The sequence below is a fragment of the Orcinus orca genome, chromosome 9 (assembly GCF_937001465.1).
Source record: "Orcinus orca chromosome 9, mOrcOrc1.1, whole genome shotgun sequence".
Taxonomy (NCBI): Eukaryota; Metazoa; Chordata; class Mammalia; order Artiodactyla; family Delphinidae; genus Orcinus; species Orcinus orca.
Window position 1 is genome coordinate 82,488,289 of NC_064567.1, and position 19,917 is coordinate 82,508,205.

Genomic DNA, 19,917 nt, shown 5'->3' on the forward strand with positions numbered 1-19,917 from the left:
ACTCTTCGCTGCGGTGCGCGGGCTTCTCATTGCAGTGGCTTCTCTCGTTGCGAAGCACGGGCTCTAGGCGCGCAGGCTTCAGCTGTCGTGGCACAAGGGGGCTTAGTAGTTGTGGCTCGCAGACTCTAGAGCACAGGATCAGTTCCTGTGGCGCAGGGGCTTAATTGCTCCGTGGCATGTGGGATCTTCCCGGACCAGGGCTTGACGGATTCCGCCGACCCTTGGCAGGCGGATTCTTAACCACTGCACCACTAGGGAAGCCCTCCAAATGGTTTATACTCTCTATTTTAACGCCGAATTATGTCATCAGCACTGAGTGTATCTAGAGTATTCTTATTCTTGGGCTTCATTTTCTTTTTTATGATAAAAATTTTTTAAATGGGGATTGGTGCCTTCATCAGCATTACTGTGGAAATTGGGAAATATCTAAGTATCTAGACTTGACCATTAACCAACATCTCTAGAATTGTTCTGATCCACCCAATCACACTATTCTGTCCATATTCTAACCTCGTTTGACTTGGTTCCTCAACTCCAAATTCTTTTCTTAAGAGCACTAGCCTTAATCTTTAGAGTCAGACACACGCAAATACCTTGTCCTTGTAAATCACCTTGGCTGATTTTTTGATATTTGCCCTCTGGCACCAAGCACAGTGGTGTGAAAGACACTCTTAAAACTCTCTGCACTCTCCCTTCAGACCTGAGAAGCTGGGTCCTTGCGTGATCAGCCTTCCCACTTGGTCAGGAAACAAGATAGTCTCTCTTTTCCTGCCCTTCTCAAAGAGGAAACACCCCCAAGAGCAACCGCAAGGAGTTTTTGCAAGCATACACAACTCTTTGTGGGAAAGAAGAACGTCAGGGTGAACCACACCCACCCAAGAAAACAACACTCAGCGGATACTGATGGAATAAAGCCATAATACTGTTTTGAGCAACTGACATTTTCAGGTAAGCTAGAGCGAGACCACTCTGCTCCTAAGCAATTATGCACCATAACTTTTCATTCTTCTCTCACCCTTTAAAGTCTGATCCTCAAATGGGTGAGATAAAGAGGCCAAACTAACTTAATCTAGGAAAACATCAGCAGGAGATCTTGATACAGGTATGGCGGAAGAAAAGGGATGATTAGGAAGATGACATTGTATTGGTGGAGATAAGATTCAATGCTATAATTGCCAGTAATAAATATAAGCTTTACATAACTGCATTTAGGTCAGATGTGCTTATGTTTAGGACAAACACCAGTGAGAATAAGTGGGGCCCTAGAACCCTTCTAAGACTGAAACCCTGGGTGGGATGGAACTGATGGTGGGAAAAGGAAGATTAAGAAAAGTGAGCTCCTGAAAGGGGTCGTCAAACATTATCCTGGCACCCAAGCTCACCTTCCTAGTTCTTGAGATGTCGACAGGCACTGTTTTGTGTACATGTCACACTCTGGGGTAACATCTCCATACAGGATGACGTGTACATGTTTCAGCTTTCTGGTGGTGGTAGAGATGGTGACTGTGATAATGGTATGTGGTCACACAGGAATGGGAAACAAGTGTTCTTTGAGAGGACACAAAGGTTTTCTAGTGGTACAAAGTGACTAGATAAATTATTGAGTTATGTATATGTGACTGACCTCCATTTTTTCCTTCCCTTATTTCTAAGCATGTTGTTGCGCCATTTGAATGTTCTTACCATAAAGATTTTTGTAGAGCAGAAAATAGAACTCACTTGAAGTTAACTCCATGTTACAGCTTTTTAAGTGTTCAAACACATTTGAAGAGATTATGCTTGATATCATGGAGAAGAATTGACTTTGGTAGAGGGTGGATAGGCAGGACTCTAAAAGGCAAAAAAAAAAAAAAAAAAAAAAAAAAGAGGATTTTTCTCCATTTTCATTACCCCAGGGGGAGTGGTAGGATTTCAGTGGCTGTAAGCAGAGCCTGAGGAAGCATCTAGCATCTCCAGATCTCCCACTTTCCATAAAGGTTTTTTGTACCCAAAACATAACACAGAAACAACAGAGTCCCAGAAACTCAGGGTACCATGAAGACTTGGTCATTGGACATTTTAGTAATAATCAGTGAGAACAAAGTACATGAACCGCCTCTGAGGCTTTCATGCAGATTAACCTTCTCGAATTTATCCATGACCTTGACAGGAAGAAAGAGAATCTCCAAAGTCAACAAAGACTCAATTCTCCCAGTTGATTGGGTTCTCAGAGTTTATAAGAAGAAGGCATAGGTATATGACATATTTCTCACTCTTCAGCTTGTGGCTATTAAAGCCATATCCACTACAAACCATGCCTACAAATATTGAAGGTGGTTTCCCCGAGCCCTATTTCTGCTAACTCCCACCGTGTGGTTTGGTGATAAGAATTCACTAAGTGAACTTGCCAGGGAGTGATAGAACATTCACCAGTCACTCATAACTTAAATACTTCTGCTTTCTTACCCCTTTGAACTCAGTTCCTTTCCTTAGAGAAATAAAGGCTCCCGCTCACATTAGTCATTGGCTCTGCCTCTTGATGATGGGGTCCCAGCTCCTCAACTTCATGTTTCTAAGAAAAACTCCTCTTCTCTACCCTTTCCTGAATTTTACTATTTTCTTCCGTCTCCACCTTGTTCTGTTCTTTATACAATTTTTGAGAGCCTAATCTACTCTGCTGCCAGGATTTTCATTTACATATCTTGATTTATACCTACAGAGAACACTGTCAGTCTAATCTACAATTTCTCCAGTCTTTTCTAGTGTTTTGCTCTTGACTCGGTCTGATCTCCTTGATACTGACCTACAGCATATACTGTCTTCTTTTCTAAACTTGGAAACTACAACTAAACACCAACTCTTCCCAACATCCTCATACTGCCTATTACTCAGTGTGACATGAGGATGTTTTCAACTTAATAGGTGACTCTATAAAACCAAAACACTTTAAAAATATAAAAATAATGGTGGTATTTGTTTTTATTGATTTTCCCCCTTTTTTCTTGTTTTGTTTGTTTTATTTGTTTTAAAGCAAAGTGCATGCCCCTAATCATGTGTAGCCAATCACATCTATTTCTGCCTACTAATAAGCTCCTGATAGAGATCAAATTGATTTAAATCACCAATGTTTTGTTATTTCTAAAAAAAATTTAAATGACATTAAAATGTTAGTGAACAGAAAATTAATGAATTGTAAAGGAATTCCTTTATGGCCCCTATTAACCATATTCATTGTCCCACCTTTGCAGTTTGGCTTCTACATTAAGTGAAATTTGAAGAACATAAAGTAGTTCAAGAGAAAGACCTAAAAATGACTAGAAGACTAGTGGTATAAAGAGAAGCAAAAAAAAAAAAAGTTGGAATAAAGAAGTAATATGAATATAGTACATAAGGCCACATAGTTGAGTGGAAACCATCAATGAACATATGATTTGTTAATCTAAAAAAAATAGATTTGTTTTACCTTTAAACATTGGTAAGCAACACTATGAAACATTGAACATGGTTTTTAAAATTTTTTTAGTTTTTTTTTTTCATTTCAAAGAAAATCATCTACCTTAATAAATCATCACAATCCAATAGGCAAATAAACTCAAAGGTCAGCAAGAAAGGACGTTCTACTAGTTAACTATTGCCTGCACACTAAAACAATGTTCTTGAAACAGTTATTCAGAACTAAACCCATCTTCCAGTAATACTAAAATGTGACTGTATGTTTAGTGATGACTCATCTACTGTTTTATGGAAAGCCAGTATTATTGATATGACATAAAATATATGGCATGACAAGAACAACAGCATTTTGGAGATCACATACACCATTCTTTTCAGCTTACAAACAAAGCAAATGGAATACCCTAGGATTCAGTGACTTGCATAAATACATATTGTTATTTAATAGAGTTGGAGGTGTCCTCATTTCTAATATAGCGTCCAGTTGCTACGTAGGACACTGATAGATTCAAGGAGCCTATGTGGAATAGATAGAAAACCACAAACACTAGCAAGGTGACCATCATAAATAAAATTTGAATGCATTTAAAGGTTTTTAAATTTACTGTCATTTTTTAAATTATTCAAAGAGCTCATCAGCCTAGAAATGTCTTGAAGCCAATAATTTATTATAATTTTTAGACTGTTGCATAAAAATGTCATAGGGTGTAGCTTCCAAATAAGATTTGCCATTGAGTTCAGAAAATATTATTCTTTTTCTTTTTTTTTTTTAACACCGTTATTTTTGCAAGCACTCTAGTCAGCACTGGGGATAAAATGGCAAGGCAGACATGTTTCCTGCTCTGTAATTGCTTGAAGACTAGTGGGGATTTGAAGCAATTAAACAAGCAATTAGAATCAAAGTAAAAACCTTTTTGTTTTATTTGAAATATAGTTAACTTACAGTATAATATTAGTTTCAGGTATATAACATAGAGATTCAATATTATTATAGGTTATACTCCATATAAATTAGTATAAAATGTTGGCTATACTCTCTGGGTTGTACATTACATGCTTATATTTTATTTATTTTAAACCTAGTAGTTTGTAACTCTTAATCCTCTTCACCTATCTTACCCCTCCCCTGCCTCCCCACTGGTAACCACTAGTTTGTTCTCTGTATCTGAGAGTCTGTTTGGTTTTATTATATTCATTTTTTGTTTTATATTTTAGATTCCACATATATGTTAAAGTATTCAGTATTTGTCTTTTTCTGTCTGACTTATTTCACTGAACATAATATCCCCCAGGTCCATCCATGTTGTTACAAATGGCAAAATTTCATTCTTTTTATGGCTGAGTAATATTCCATTGTGTATATATACCACATCTTCTTTATCCACTCATCTGTTAATGGACACTTAGGTAGCTTCTATATCTTGGCTATTATAAATAATTCCACTATGAACACTCCAGTGCATATATCTTTTTCAATTAGTGTTTTCATTTTCTTCAAATATAACCCAGGAGTGGAATTGCTGGATCATATGGTAGTTCTATTTTTAATTTTTTGAGGAACCTCCAAACTGACTTTGATAGTGGCTGTACCAATTTACATTCCCATCAGCAAAGTACTAGAGTTCCCTTTGCTCCACATCCTTGCCAACACTTGCTATTTCTTGTCTTTTTGACAATAGCTATTCTGACAGGCATGAGGTAATATCTCATTGTGGTTTCGATTTGCATTACCCTGATGATAAGTGATATTGAGCATCTTTTCATGTACCTGTTGACCATCTGTATGTCTTCTTTGGAAAAACGCCTATTCGTGTTCTCTATCCAATTTTTAATCAAGTTGTTTTTTTTCCTTTTTTGATATTGAATTGTATGAGCTCTTTATATATTTTGGGTATTAACCCCTTATTAGACATATCACTTGCAAATATCTCCTCCCATTCAGTAGGTTGCCTTTTTGTTTGGTTGATAGTTTCCTTCTCTGTGCAAAGCTTTTACATTTAATTAGGTCCCATTTGTTTATTTTTGTGTTTTGATCCAAAGAAATATTGCTAAGACCTTTGTCAAGGAGAATACTCCCTGTTTTCTTCCAGGAGTTTTATGGTTTCTGGTCTTACATTTACGTCTTTTATCCATTTTAAGTTGATTTTTTTATATGGTATGAGAAACTGTTCTAACTTTGATTTTTCATGTGTAGCTGTCCAGTTTTCCCATCACCACTTATTGAAGAGACTGTCTTTTCCCCATTGTAAATTCTTGCCTTGTTTGTTGTAGATTAAGTGACCATAAGTGCATGGGTTTATTTTTGGGCTCTCTATTCTGTTCATTGATCTACATGTCTGTTTTTGTGCCAGTCTCATGCTGTTTTGATTACTATGACTTGGTAGTATAGTCTGAAGTAAGGGAGTGTGATACCTCCAGCTTTGTTCATTTTTCTCAGGATTGTTTTGGCTATTCAAGGTCTTTTGTGGTTCCATACAAATTTTAGGATTATCTGTTCTAGTTCTGTGAAAAATGTCATAGGTATTTTGACAGGGATTGCGTTAAATCTGTTTTGGGTAGTACGGATTTTATCAATATTAATTCTTCCAATCCATGAACATGGATATCTTTCCATTTGTTTGTTCAATTTCCTTCAACAATCTTCAGTTTTCTTTATCAATATCTTATAGTTTTCAGAGTATAGGTCTTTCATCTCCTCTTTTCATCTCCTAAATTTATTCTTAGACATTTTATTTTTTTTATGTGGTTGTAAATAGGATTGTTTTATCTTTATGATAGTTTGGTTTTAGTGTGTAGAAATGCAACAGATTTCTGTATATTAATCTTGTATTCTGCAACTTTACTAAATTCGTTTATTCTAATAGATTTTTAAGGGGAGTCTTCAGGGTTTTCTATGCAGTATCATGTCAGCTGCAAATAGTGGCAATTTTATTTCTTCCTTTCCAATTTGGATGTGTTTTATTTCTCTATCTTGTCATATTGCTGTGGCTAGGACTTCCAATTCTATGTTAAATAGAAATTATGATAGTGGGCATCCTTGTCTTGTTCCTGATCTCACAATGTGAGATCCTTTTTGTGTTTGTTGAACTTGGTTTGCTAATATTTTGTTGACGATTTTTGTATCTATGTTCATCAGTGATATTAGCCTGTAACTTTCTTTTTTTGTAACGTCTTTGTCAGGTTTTGGTATCATTTAATGCTGACCTGGTAAACTGACTTTTTAAGTGTTCCTTCCTCTTCAATTTTTTGGAGTAGTTTTAGAAGGATAATTATTAGTTCTTCTTTATATGTTTGGTAGAATTCCCCTGTGAAAGCATCTAGCCCTGGACTCCCAACAAAAAGTTTGGAGAATTTTGATTCCTGATTCCATTTCAGTACTAATAATTAGTCTTCAGATGATCTATTTCTTCTGGACTCAGTCTTGGAAGACTGTATGTTTCTAGGAATTTATCCATTTCTTTCAGGTTGTCTAATTTGTCGGCATATAAGTGTTAGTGGTATAGTCTTATGATTGTTTATATTTCTGTGATATTGTTTGTAACTTCTTTTTTTAAATTAGTTTTGCTAGAGGTTTAACAATTTTGTTTATCTTTTCCGAAAACCAGCTCTTAGTTTCATTAATTTTTTTTTCGTCTCTTTTATTTATTTCTGCTCTGATCTTCCTTTTACTGACTTTGGGGTTGGTTTGTTCTTATATTTTTAATTCCTTTACAAGGAAAAGTAGGTTGAGATTTTTCTTATTTTTTGAGGTAGGCTGGTATCTCTCTTAGAACTGCTTTTTCTGCATCCCATAGATTTTGGAAGTTTGTGTTATTATTTTCATTTGTCTCAAGGTATTTTCTCATTTGCTCTTTGATTTCTACATTGACCCATTTGTATTTTAGTAGCAAATATTTAGTCTCCACATGTTTGTATTTTTCCCAATTTTCTTCCTGTAATTGATTTCTACTTTCATACTGTTGTGGTCAAAAAAAGATGCCTGATATAATTTCAGTCTTCTTAAATTTACTGAAACCTGTTTTGTGGCCTAGCATGAGATCTATCTGGGAGAATATTCAATATGCACTTGAAGAGAATGTACATTCTGATTCTGGATGGAATGTCCTGTAGAAATATTTTAAGTTCATCTGGTTTAACATATAAGTTCACATTTTCCTTACTGATTTTCCGTCCGAATGATCTATCTATTGACGGAAGTGGGTTTTAAAGTCACCTATTACTATTGTATTACTGTCAATTTCTCACTTTATGTCTGTTAATATTTACTTTATATATTTAGGTGCTCTTATATCAGGTGCATATGTGTTTATGAATGTTATATCCTCTACATGGAGTGACCTCCTTTATTATTAAATAATGCCCTTCTTTGTCTTTTATTATAGACTTTGGTTTAAATTCTACTCTTTTTTTTAATAAATTTATTTTTGGCTGTGTTGGGTCTTCATTTCTGTGCGAGGGCTTTCTCCAGTTGCGGCGAGCAGAGGCCACTCTTCATCACGGTGCGCGGGCCTCTCACTGTCATGGCCTCTACCGTTGTGGAGCACAGACTCCAGACACGCAGGCTCAGTAGTTGTGGCTCACAGGCTTAGTTGCTCCGTGGCATGTGGGATCTTCCCAGACCAGGGCTCGAACCCGTGTCTCCTGCATTGGCAGGCAGATTCTTAACCACTGCGCCACCAGGGAAGCCCCTAAATTCTACTTTTTTGATATGAGTATTGCTACAGCCAATTTCTTTTAGTTTTCACTTCCATGGAATAATTTTTTCCATTCTCTCTCTTTCAGTCTTTGTCTTTAGCTCCTAAGTGAGTCTCTTGTGAGCAGCATATAGACCGGTCTTCTTTTCTTATCCAGTCAGCTACACTATGTCTCTTGATTGGGGCATTTAGTCCATTGACATTTAAATTGATTATTGATAGTCAGGTACTTACTGTCATTTTGTTACTTGTTTTGTAGGTGTTTTTGTAGTTCTTCTCTGTTCTTTTCTTTCCTTCTTCTTTTAGGCTCATTTAGTCTCTCATTATGGTTTGATGATTTTCTTTAGTGTTATGTTTGGGTTCCTTTCTTTTTAATTTTTGTGTATCTCTTGTAGGTTTTGGATTTGTAGTACCATGAAGTTCATATATGCTTACCTATAATTGTACCTATGTGTTTTAAACTGATAGTCATGTAAGTTCAAACACATTCTAAAAGATCTACATTTTTTACTCACCTCTCCCCCACGTTTTATGTGTTTGATGCCATATTTTTACATTTTCATGTCTGTCCCTGAACCATTTATTGTAGTTAGAGTTGACTTTATAATTTTTGTCTTTTATCCCCCATACTAGCTTATTTAAGTGATTGATCCACTGCCTTTACTATATATTTGCTATATATTGTACATTACTAAATATCTTCTCACCTCCTACTAGACTCCATTTGATTCATTCTTTACAGTCTTGTTTACAGAAGAGTGATTCTGCTAGTTCAGGTTATTCTCAGTGAGAGTTGCTTAGTATTTAGTTGTAGTTTTGATACGTTCACAGGAGGATGTGAGCTCAGAGTCTTCCTAGTCTACCATCTTGACTCTGCCCCCTCTCAAAATAAAAATATTGTAAGTCCCTATTAGTTGTCAGGCACTATCCTGAAAAAGCTGCTAGAAAAAGCTGTACATCAGCAAAGGAGGCAGGCAAAACCTCTCCTCTACCCTTCTATGGAAGGAAAGAAGACGAAGAGAAAGAAAAAGAGAAAGAGAGAGAGATGGAGAGACAGAGGGGTGGAGATAAAGAGAAGTAAAATATAAATAAATATATATTCATAAATAATTCATGTGATACCACAAAATGATAAGCTATGAAGAAAATAAGTTAGGGCAAAGGGAACAGAGTGCCTGGGTCTGAACAACAAGCATGGCTCTTTTCAAAGTCCTCTCTGAGGTGATGCATTGGAGCAAAGAAGTAAATGGGAAGTAGATCAGCCATAGAAATTTCTGGGAGACCATTCTAAGCAGAGGATACCACAAGTGCAATGGCCAAAAGATGGAAAGGGTTTGACACTTAGAGAAGCACCAGAGCCAGTATTGTGGAAATGGAGTAAAGGAGTGAGAGAGATTAAAAGAAGAGATGGGAGGAAGTCACGTCAGATTAGGAAAGGTTTATAGGTCATGGTAGGAGTTTTGATTTGATTCTATATGTGTTGGGAAACCCTTTCAAAATAGTGGAATGTAGGGGAAAGAGTGGAAGCAAGGGAACCAGTTAGGAGACTGGGACAGGAGGCTAGAATTATAGGGGTGACCCAAGAGAGGGTGGTATTGGTGTAGTTGATAAGAAAAGACTAGATAAATATGTATTAGAAGTAAAGCATACTTGCTAATGAATTGATTAGATGTTGAATATGGAGGAACAGGAAAAATCATGATGAATCCTGGATGTTTCCCTTTGAAGGGCTAACAAACTCAGCATTGGAGAACAAGTAAGCATTCCTGAAGACCATAATAGTCTGCCAGATTTATTTGGTCAAATTATGCATATGTTCCCCAAATACACAAATAAGTATTACCCAACTACATTAACTAAAATGGGCATTACTGAGTGTAAATTTCAATAAGAATTAAGATAAAAGGTTTATAAGTTCTTTCCTTTTAATTGCTAACCTTGAAAGAAGGTGATCATTAATGAAGGGTGGCAGAATGTTCTATGATATCTATCAAATTTCACTGCTCATGTCCAATCATGAACATATTGGGGATACAAGCAGAAAGGCAGTATGTGTAGATTATGTTTTATTGAAACAGATTAAGCCAGCATAAGAGAAAATCAATATAAGGATAAAATGTTCAAGTTGGAAGGAACTCAGAAATCATCTTATTCATCCACTTTATTTTCCAGATGGGAAATCAAGTATCAGAAATATTAGGTAACTCAAAGTAATTTTGCACAAGTTTCTGTCTTTCCTATTTACATGAAAGTACCTATCATTTAGCCTTCTTCTATATCCCTCTTGATTTCTTAATACATATGATTTTTAAACTCAAGAAGCTGTCTAATCTTACAATATGACAAACTAAGCTCATGCTGTTTACCTCCTTTCCTCCAAAACTCCACTCAAATAATAGTAAACACATAATAAATGTATAAACTAATAAAATGAATGCAAGGAGAACTTTGAGTACAGGAGATTCCAACACATATCTGAAAAAGGCTAAGGGGATAAAAAAAAATCACTGAAAGGTGAAATAAAAACAAGGAAGTCATGCCCTAAAATACAAACAGAAATGGTTGCAGAGGAGCAGCCAGACAAACTGGTTTTTGTGAGTTAGATCTTTGTCTCATCAACAGAAAATATTTAAGATATTTATAACTAAATATATAGTTATATATATATTAGTTATATAACTAAAGTATTTAGAAATTTGGAGGTATTAAGAATAGATGGGATGGCAAGGAATGTGGGCAGCCTCTAAGAGCTAAGAGTGGTTCTGGCTGATAGCAATCAAGGAAATAGGGCTTTGGCCTACCACAGCAAGAAGGTGAATTTTGTCTCCTCCAAGAATGAATTGGCTTTTCCCAGATCTCACACGCAAGAACTCAGCTTGGCTTATACCTTGATTTTAGCCTTGTGATACTCTGAGGAAAGAACCTAGCCAGGCGGTGCTGGACTTCTGACCTACAGAACTGAATTGGTTCAAAATGGCGGAGTAGAAGGACATGCTGTCACTCCCTCTTGCGAGAGCACTGGAATCACAATTAACTGTTGAACAATCATTGACATGAAGACTCTGGAACTCACCAAAAAAGATATCCCATATCCAAAGACAAAGGAGAAGTCACAATGAGATGGTAAGAGGGGTGAAATCACAAAAAAATCAAATCCTATAACTGCTAGGTGGGTGACTCACAAACTGCAGAACACTTATACCACAGAAGCCCACCCACTGGAGTGAAGGTTCTGAATCCCACTCAGGCTTCGCAACCTGGGAGTCTGGCAACAGGAGGAGGAATTCCTAGAATATCAGACTTTGAAGGCTACTGGGATTTGATTGCAGGACTTCAACAGGACTGGGGGAAACAAAGACTCCACTCTTGGAGGGCACACACAAAGTAGTGTGCGCACTGGGACTCAGGAGAAGGAGCAGTGACCGCATAAGAGACTGAACCAGACCTACCTACTAGTGCTGGAGGGTCTCCTGCGGAGGTGGAGGTGGCTATAGCTCACCACAGGGACAGGGACACTGGCAGCGGAGGTTCTGGGAGGTACTCCTTGGTGTGAGCCCTCCTGGAGACTGTCATTAGCCTCACCAAAGAGCCCAGTAGGCTACAGTGTTGGGTTGCCTCAGGCCAAACAACCAACAGGGAGGGAACCCAGTCCCACCCATGAGCAGAGAAACAGATTAAAGTTTACTGAGCTCTGCCCACCAGAGCAAGAGTCAGCTCTACCCACCACCAGTCCCTCCCAGCAGGCAACTTACACAAGCCTCTTAGATAGCCTCATCCACCAGAGGGCAGACAGCAGAAGCAAGGAGAACTACAATCCTGCAGTTTGTGGGGAAAAAAACACATTCACAGAAAGACAGACAATATGAAAAGGCAGAGGGCTATGTACCAGATGAAAGAACAAAATAAAACCCAGGAAAAACAACTAAATGAAGTGGAGATAGGCAACCTTCCAGAAAAAGAATTCAGAATAATGATAGTGAAGATGATTCAGGACTTCAGAAAAAGAATGGAGGAAAGATCAAGAAGATGCAAAAAGTGTTTAACAAAGACCTAGAAGAATTAAAGAACAAACAAACAGAGATGAGCAATACAATAACTGAAATGAAAAATACACTAGAAGGAATCAATGGCAGAATAACTGAGGCAGAAGAACGGATAAGTGACCTGGAAGACAGAATGGTGGAATTCACTGCTGTGGAACAGAATAAAGAAAAAAGAATGAAAATAAATGAAGACAGCCTAGGAGATCACTTGGACAACATTAAACTCTACAACATGTGCATTACAGGGGTCCCAAAAGGAGGATAGAGAAAGGACCCAAGAAAATATTTGAAGAGGTTATAGTCGAAAATTTCCCTAACATGGGAAACGAAATAGTCACCCAAGTCCAGGAAGCACAGAGAGTCCCATACAGGATAAACCCAAGGAGGAACATGCCAAGACACATAGTAATCAAATTGGCAAAAATTAAAAACAAAATTATTTAAAGCAGCCAGGGAAAAATGACAAATAACATACAAGGGAACTCCCATAGGGATAACAGCTGATTTCTCAGCAGAAACTCTACAAGCCAGAAGGGAGTGGCACGATATAGTTAAAGTAATGAAAAGGAAGAACCTACAACCAAGATTACTCTACCCAGCAAGGATCTCATTCATATTCGTTGGAGAAACCAAAAGCTTTACAGACAAGCAAAAGCTAAGAGAATTCAGTACCGCCAAACCAGCTCTACGACAAATGCTAAAGGAATTCTCTAAGTGGGAAACACAAGAGAAGAAAAGGACCACAAAAACAAACCCAGAACAATTAGGAAAATGGTAATAGGAATAAACATATCGATAATTACCTTAAACTAGAATGGATTAAATGCTCTAATGAAAAGACAGAGGCTTGCTGAATGGATACAAAAACAAGACCCATATATATGCTGTCTACAAGAGACCCACTTCATACCTAGGGATACATACAGACTGAAAGTAAGGGGATGGAAAAAAGATATTCCATGCAAATGGAAATCAAAAGAAAGCTGGAGTAGCAGTACTCATATGAGATGAAAGAGACTTAAAAACAAAAAATGTTATAAGAGACAAGGAAGGACACTACATAATGATCAAGGCATCAATCCAAGAAGAAGACATAACAATTATAAATATATATGCATGCAACATAGAAGCACCTCAATACATAAAGTAACGGCTATAAACGAGGAAATCGACAGTAACACAAAAATAGTGGGGGACTTTAACACCTCACTTACACCAATGGACAGATCATCCAAAGAGAAAATTCATAAGGAAACACAAGCTTTAAATGACACAACAGTCCTCACAGGTTTAATTGATATTTATAGGACATTCCATCCAAAAACAGCAGATTACACTTTCTTCTCAAGTGTGCATGGAACATTCTCCAGGATAGATCACATCTTGGGTCACAAATCAAGGCTCGGTGAATTTAAGAAAACTGAAATCATAACAAGCATCTTTTCTGACCACAACGCTATGAGATTAGAAATCAAATACAGGGAAGAAAACGTAAAACACACAAACACATGGAGGCTAAACAATATGTTACTAAATAACCAAGAGATAACTGAAGAAATCAGAGAGGAAATCTAAAAATACCTAGAGACAAATGACAATGAAAACATGACGATCCCAAACCTATGTGATGCAGCAAAAGCAGTTCTAAGAGGGAATTTTATAGCAATATGATCCTACCCCAAGAAAGAAGAAAAATCTCAAATAAACGATCTCACCTTACACCTAAAGGAACTAGAGAAAGAAGAAAAAACAAAACCCAAAGTTAGCAGAGGGAAAGAAATTATGTAAAGATCGGAGCAGAAATAAAAGAAATAGAAACAAAGCAAACAAGAGCAAAGGTCAATAAAACTAAAAGTTGGTTCTTTCAGAAGATAAACAAAATTGATAAACCATTAGCCAGACTCAAGAAAAAGAGGGAGAGGACTCAAATCAATAAAATTAGAAATGAAAAAGGAGAAGTTACAACAGACACCACAGAAATACAAAGTATCCTGAGAGACTAAAACAAGTGACTCTATGACAATAAAATGGACAACCTGGAAGAAATGGACAAATTCTTAGAAAAGTATACCCTTCCAAGACTGAACCATGAAGAAATAGAAAATCTGAACAGACCAATCACAAGTAATGAAATTGATACTGTGATTTAAAAACTTCCAACAAACAAAAGTCCAGGACCAGCTCACTTCACAGGTGAATTCTCTCCAACATTAGAGAAGAGCTAACACCCATCCTTCTCAAGCTCTTCCAAAAAATGCAGGGGAAGGAACACTCCCAACCTCATTCTATGAGGCCACCATCACCCTGATACCAAAACTAGACAAAGATATTACAAAAAAAGAAAATTACAGACCAATATCCCTGATGAATATAGATACAAATATCCTCAACAAAATACTAGCAAACAGAATCCAACAACACATTAAAAGGATTATACACCATGATCAAGTGGGGTTTATCCCAAGGATGCAAGGATTCTTCAATATATGCAAATCAATCAACGTGATACACCATATTAACAAATTGAAGAATAAAAACCATATGATCATCTCAATAGATGCAGAAAAAGCTTTTGACAAAATTCAACACCCATTTATTACAAAAACTCTCCAGAAAGTAGGAATAGAGGGAACCTACCTCAACATAATAAAGACCATATATGACAAAACCCACAGCAAACGTCACTCTCAATGGTGAAAAACTGAAAGCATTTCCTCTAAGATCAGGAAGAAGACAAGGATGGCCACTCTCACCACTATTATTCAACATAGTTTTGGAAGTCCTAGCCATGGCAATCAGAGAAGAAAAAGAAATAAAAGGAATCCAAATTGGAAAAGAAGAAGTAAAACTGTCACTGTTTGCAGATGACATGATACTATATATAGACAATGCTAAAGAGGTCTCCAGAAAACTACTAGACCTAATCAATGAATTTCGTAAAGTTGCAGGATCCAATATTAATGCACAGAAATCTCTTGCATTCCTATACACTAATGATGAAAAATCTTAAAGAGAAATTAAGCAAACACTCCCATTTACCATTGCAACAAACAGAATAAAATACCTAGGAATAAACCTATCTAGGGACACAAAAGACCTGAATGCAGAAAACCATAAGACACTGATGAAAGAAATTAAAAATGATACAAACAGATTGAGAAATATACCATGTCCTTGGATTGGAAGAATCAACATTGTGAAAATGAGTCTACTACCCAAAGCAATCTACAGATTCAATGCAATCCCTATCAAACTACCACTGGCATTTTTCACAGAACTAGAACAAAAAAATTCACAATCTGTATGGAAACACAAAAGACCCCAAATGGCCAAAGCAGTCTTGGGGGAAAAATATGGAGTTGGAGGAAGCAGGCTCTGTGACTTCAGACTATACTACAAAGCTACAGTAACCAAGACAATATGGTACTGGCACAAAAAGAGAAATATAGATCAATGGACTAGGATAGAAAGCCCAGAGATAAACCCACGCACCTATGGTCAACTAATCTATGACAAAGGGGGCAAGGATATACAATGCAGAAAAGAGAGTCTCTTCAATAAGTGGTGCTGGGAAAACTGGACAGCTACATGTAAAAGAATGAGATTAGAACACTCCCTAACACCATACACAAAAATAAACTCAAAATGGATTCGAGACCTAAATGTAATACTGGACACTATAAAACTGTTAGAGGAAAACATAGGAAGAACACTCTTTGACATAAATCACAGCAAGATCTTTTTTGATCCACCTCCTAGAGTAATGGAAATAAAAACAAAAATAAACAAATGGGACCTAATGAAACTTCAAAGCTTTTGCACAGCAAATGAAACCAAAACAAGACGAAAAGACAACGCTCAGAATGGCAGAAAATAGTTGCAAATGAAACAACTGACAAAGGATTAATCTCCAAAATTTACAAGCAGCTCATGCGGCTCAATATTAAAAAAACAAACAACCCCATCCAAAAATGAGCACAAGACCTAAATAGACATTTCTCCGAAGAAGACATACAGATGGCCAAGAGGCACATGGAAAGCTGCTCAACATCACTAATTATTAGAGAAATGGAAATCAAAACTACAATGAGGTATTACCTCACACCAGTTAGAATTGGCATCATTAGAAAATCTACAAACAACAAATGTGTAGAGGGTGCGGAGAAACGGGAACCCTCTTGCACTGTTGGTTGGAATGTAAATTGATACAGCCACTATGGAGAACAGTATGGAGGTTCCTTAAAAAAACTAAAATTAGAATTACCATATGATTTAGCAATTCCACTACTGGACATATACCCAGAGAAAACCATAATTCAAAAAACCACATGCACCCCAATGTTCATTGAAGCCCTATTTACAATAGCCAGGTCATGGAAGCAACCTAAATGCCCATCGACACATGAATGGATAAAGATGATGTGGTATGTATATACAATGAAATATTACTCAGCCATGAGAAGGAACGAAATTGGATCATTTGTAGAGACATGGATGAATCTAGAGACTGTCATACAGAGTGAAGTAAGTCAGAAAGAGAAAAACAAATATTGTGTATTAACGCATATATATGGAACCTAGAAAAATAGTACAGATGAACTGGTTTGCAGGGCAGAAATTGAGACACAGATGTAGAGAACAAACGTATGGACCCCAAGGGGGGAAAGCGGCAGGGGGGTGGTGTGATGAACTGGGAGATTGGGATTGACATATACACACTAATATGTATGAAATGGGTAACTATTAAAAACCTGCTGTATAAAAAAATAAATAAAATTAAAAAAAAGAATAGATGATATTACATGCCATACACTATTCTAAAATACTTCAATGTATTACAACTTATAAAGTTGATACTTCCATCTCTATTTTACAGAGGCACTGAAGGTTAATAAGCCAAAGCTCATCCAGCTAATAAGTGGTGAAGCAAGGATTTGAACCCAGACTCTACACTTTTAGCCACAACATTATGCTCACTGCACGTACAATTGTAGAGGAACTGCAATGAAAACTAAAACTAGAAATAGCTTAAAGAGGTTATTTCAGAAAAATGGGACTGGGGCCAGGCAGAAATGGGACATAGATTGCACTCTTTCTTTGTAGAGGTTCTATATCTTTAAACATTTGCAAGTATTACTTAAAAGTAAAGAAACAAAATTTTTAAAAAAGAACTAAAACCAAGGCTTCTAAAAGCATTAGGTCGTATTGAGTAATGTGAATATATTCAGATTGCCCTAACATAGAGCACATGAAGAGTTTTCTCTGTTTTTCAGTTTTCATGCTAGGATCCTAAGGATCAACAACAACAACAACAACTTCATATATCAAGAGACTCATATTTTCAAACTTCAAATAGTTCTATGGCCACCCCTGTAATATTTAAAAGTGTACAAGGACCTACTGTATAGCACAGGGAAGTCTACTCAGTACTATATAAGAGCCTATATGGGAGAAGAATCTAAAAAAGAGTGGATATATGTATATGTATAACAGATTCACTTTGCTGTACACCTGAAACTAACACATTTTAAATCAACTATAATACCAATAAATTTTTTTAAATAAATGAATAAAAATGTACAAGGAAGAAAAAGCCTAAGCCTAAAGAGCCATAACTTACTAATACAGACTCGATATAATCCAAACCCTCCATAAGAGTTAACCAACAGCAGGAACTGAAGCCCACAGAGTCCTAGAAAGAGAGACCATAATTATTTATGAATTTTTTTTTCCTTTTTTTTTTTTTTTTTTTGCGGTACGCGGGCCTCTCACTATTTGCCTCTCTCGTTGCAGAGCACAGGCTCCGGACACGCAGGCTCAGCGGCCATGGCTCACGGGCCCAGCCGCTCCGCGGCATGTGGGATCTTCCCGGACCAGGGCACGAACCCGTGTCCCCTGCATCGGCAGGCGGACTCTCAACCACAGCGCCACCAGAGAAGCCCCATAATTATTTAAAAATAAGAATAATTAGTTAATTGAGATGTATAGTATTTTCTTAGGTCCTAGGCCATCATCTCAATATATATCTCGTGAGCATGAGTAAAGCAGAAAAATATAATCAAAATAGAGCTTTGAAAGAGATGGTTTAAGACAAAGAGAAACTTAATTGACTTTAACAAGTTTTCAACCCAATAGTGTAAAAATCAGCTGTGGAGTTTACTAAAAGTTCAGATGGCTGGACCAGTGCTTGCAAATTCTGTTTACTTGGGTAAATGTGCAGCAGAGATACTGGAAAAAAACAAACAAAAAAACACAACATGTCCACAGCCAGATGCTAAAAGCTCTGAGCTAGTTAATAGAATATCTATGTTTAGGATAGATTACTTCCATTTGAAATAATCTTGTGACTCAGCTGGAAACAATCTATCCTAAACATAGAAAAAATGGATTATCCAGCCAAAAATAGTTAAGGATAATTGGGGCCAGGAATTCTCTTTATTTTTGTTATTCCCATCAATTCCAAGGGAAATAAAGCACCAAAGAGGACAAACGGAATATGCATTAACGAGTGTCTTCAGAATATTTCCTCAAACAAAACAAAAATATGTGGTTATTAACCTGGTCCTTCTCTACTGTCATACATTACAGCCGTATTTTGCAAAAACCATATGGATGACAATGGAATACCTTGGACTTACTAAAGTGGCTCCGTTTACAGCTGCAATGTGGATGTGTTATTTTTACTGGAACACATCAACGCTACCTACAGCACTTAGTATGTATCCATTGATCTCACAAATATATTTTTTCCATCCCCATCAATAAAGAGAATTTTAAAAATTAGTCTGCCTTTACATGGGAATGGCATCAATAAACATTTACAGTCATGGTCCTAGGCTTTGTTAAAGTGCTTGCTCTCTGTTGTAATACAGCACACAGGATGCTTCATATTCTGCACAATGTCACTCTGGTTCTATATATATAGAGAAAATGACATACAAATTGGAACTGGTGAATATAAAGCCCAAGTACTCTGGATGGCCTTGTTACACACTTTTGAACTAGAGGGTGGAAGATAAACCTACCAAGATTCATGGGCCAGATCATCAGAAAGGGTCTTAGGAGCCTGGTGATTTTTAGGATATCCCCTCAAAGGAAAAGAGCAGGTTATTATACCTTGTATATGCTACCTCTAAGAAAGAAGTACATAGTTTGGTTAGTCTATTTGGATTTCGGAAGCAGCATATATGACATTTGAGAATACTGCTCCAACGAATTTATCAGGTGACTTAGAAGGCTGCCAACGTTGAGTAGAGTCCAGGACATGAGAGAGCTCTGGAGAATGTCCAGGCTAAGAGCTGAGGAACCTGCAAAGAGGTTCACAGACTAAAGACTTATCCAGAGGTCAAACCTATGATTCCAAACCAATAAAAAGAGTAGAGATAAAAATAATTCTGATTTCATAATTTATATAATACAATTATGTTCTATATATCAATAGTATTCTGTTTTGTGCTTATATAGATGTAGGTAATGAATACCACTATGAATCAGATTCCTGCTTTATTCAAAAAGAGCAAGTAATAATATAGTTTACTGTGAATACATTCACAATTAACTAGCTTCACTGGTTCACTTTACCACTTTAGACTATCATCTTAAAAATAAGAGAATGATATAACTGGAATAGCATTTTCTTTATTCCGTGCATGTATATGAGACTGCATATAGAAGTGAAAACATTTTTAAACATTTTGTTAGAAGTGAATTATACTTAATTCAGTAAAAAAGTCAGTAAAAGCATACTT

General features: G+C 36.7%; 1 long non-coding RNA gene across 1 annotated transcript; it reads left to right on the forward strand.

The window, feature by feature from the left end:
* The first annotated feature begins 588 nt into the window (after positions 1-588).
* LOC125965431 (uncharacterized) lies at positions 589-18,664 on the forward strand. Its single transcript, XR_007479306.1, has 2 exons — positions 589-948; positions 17,963-18,664. It is a non-coding gene; the product is annotated as an uncharacterized LOC125965431 (long non-coding RNA).
* Positions 18,665-19,917: the final 1,253 nt, after the last annotated feature.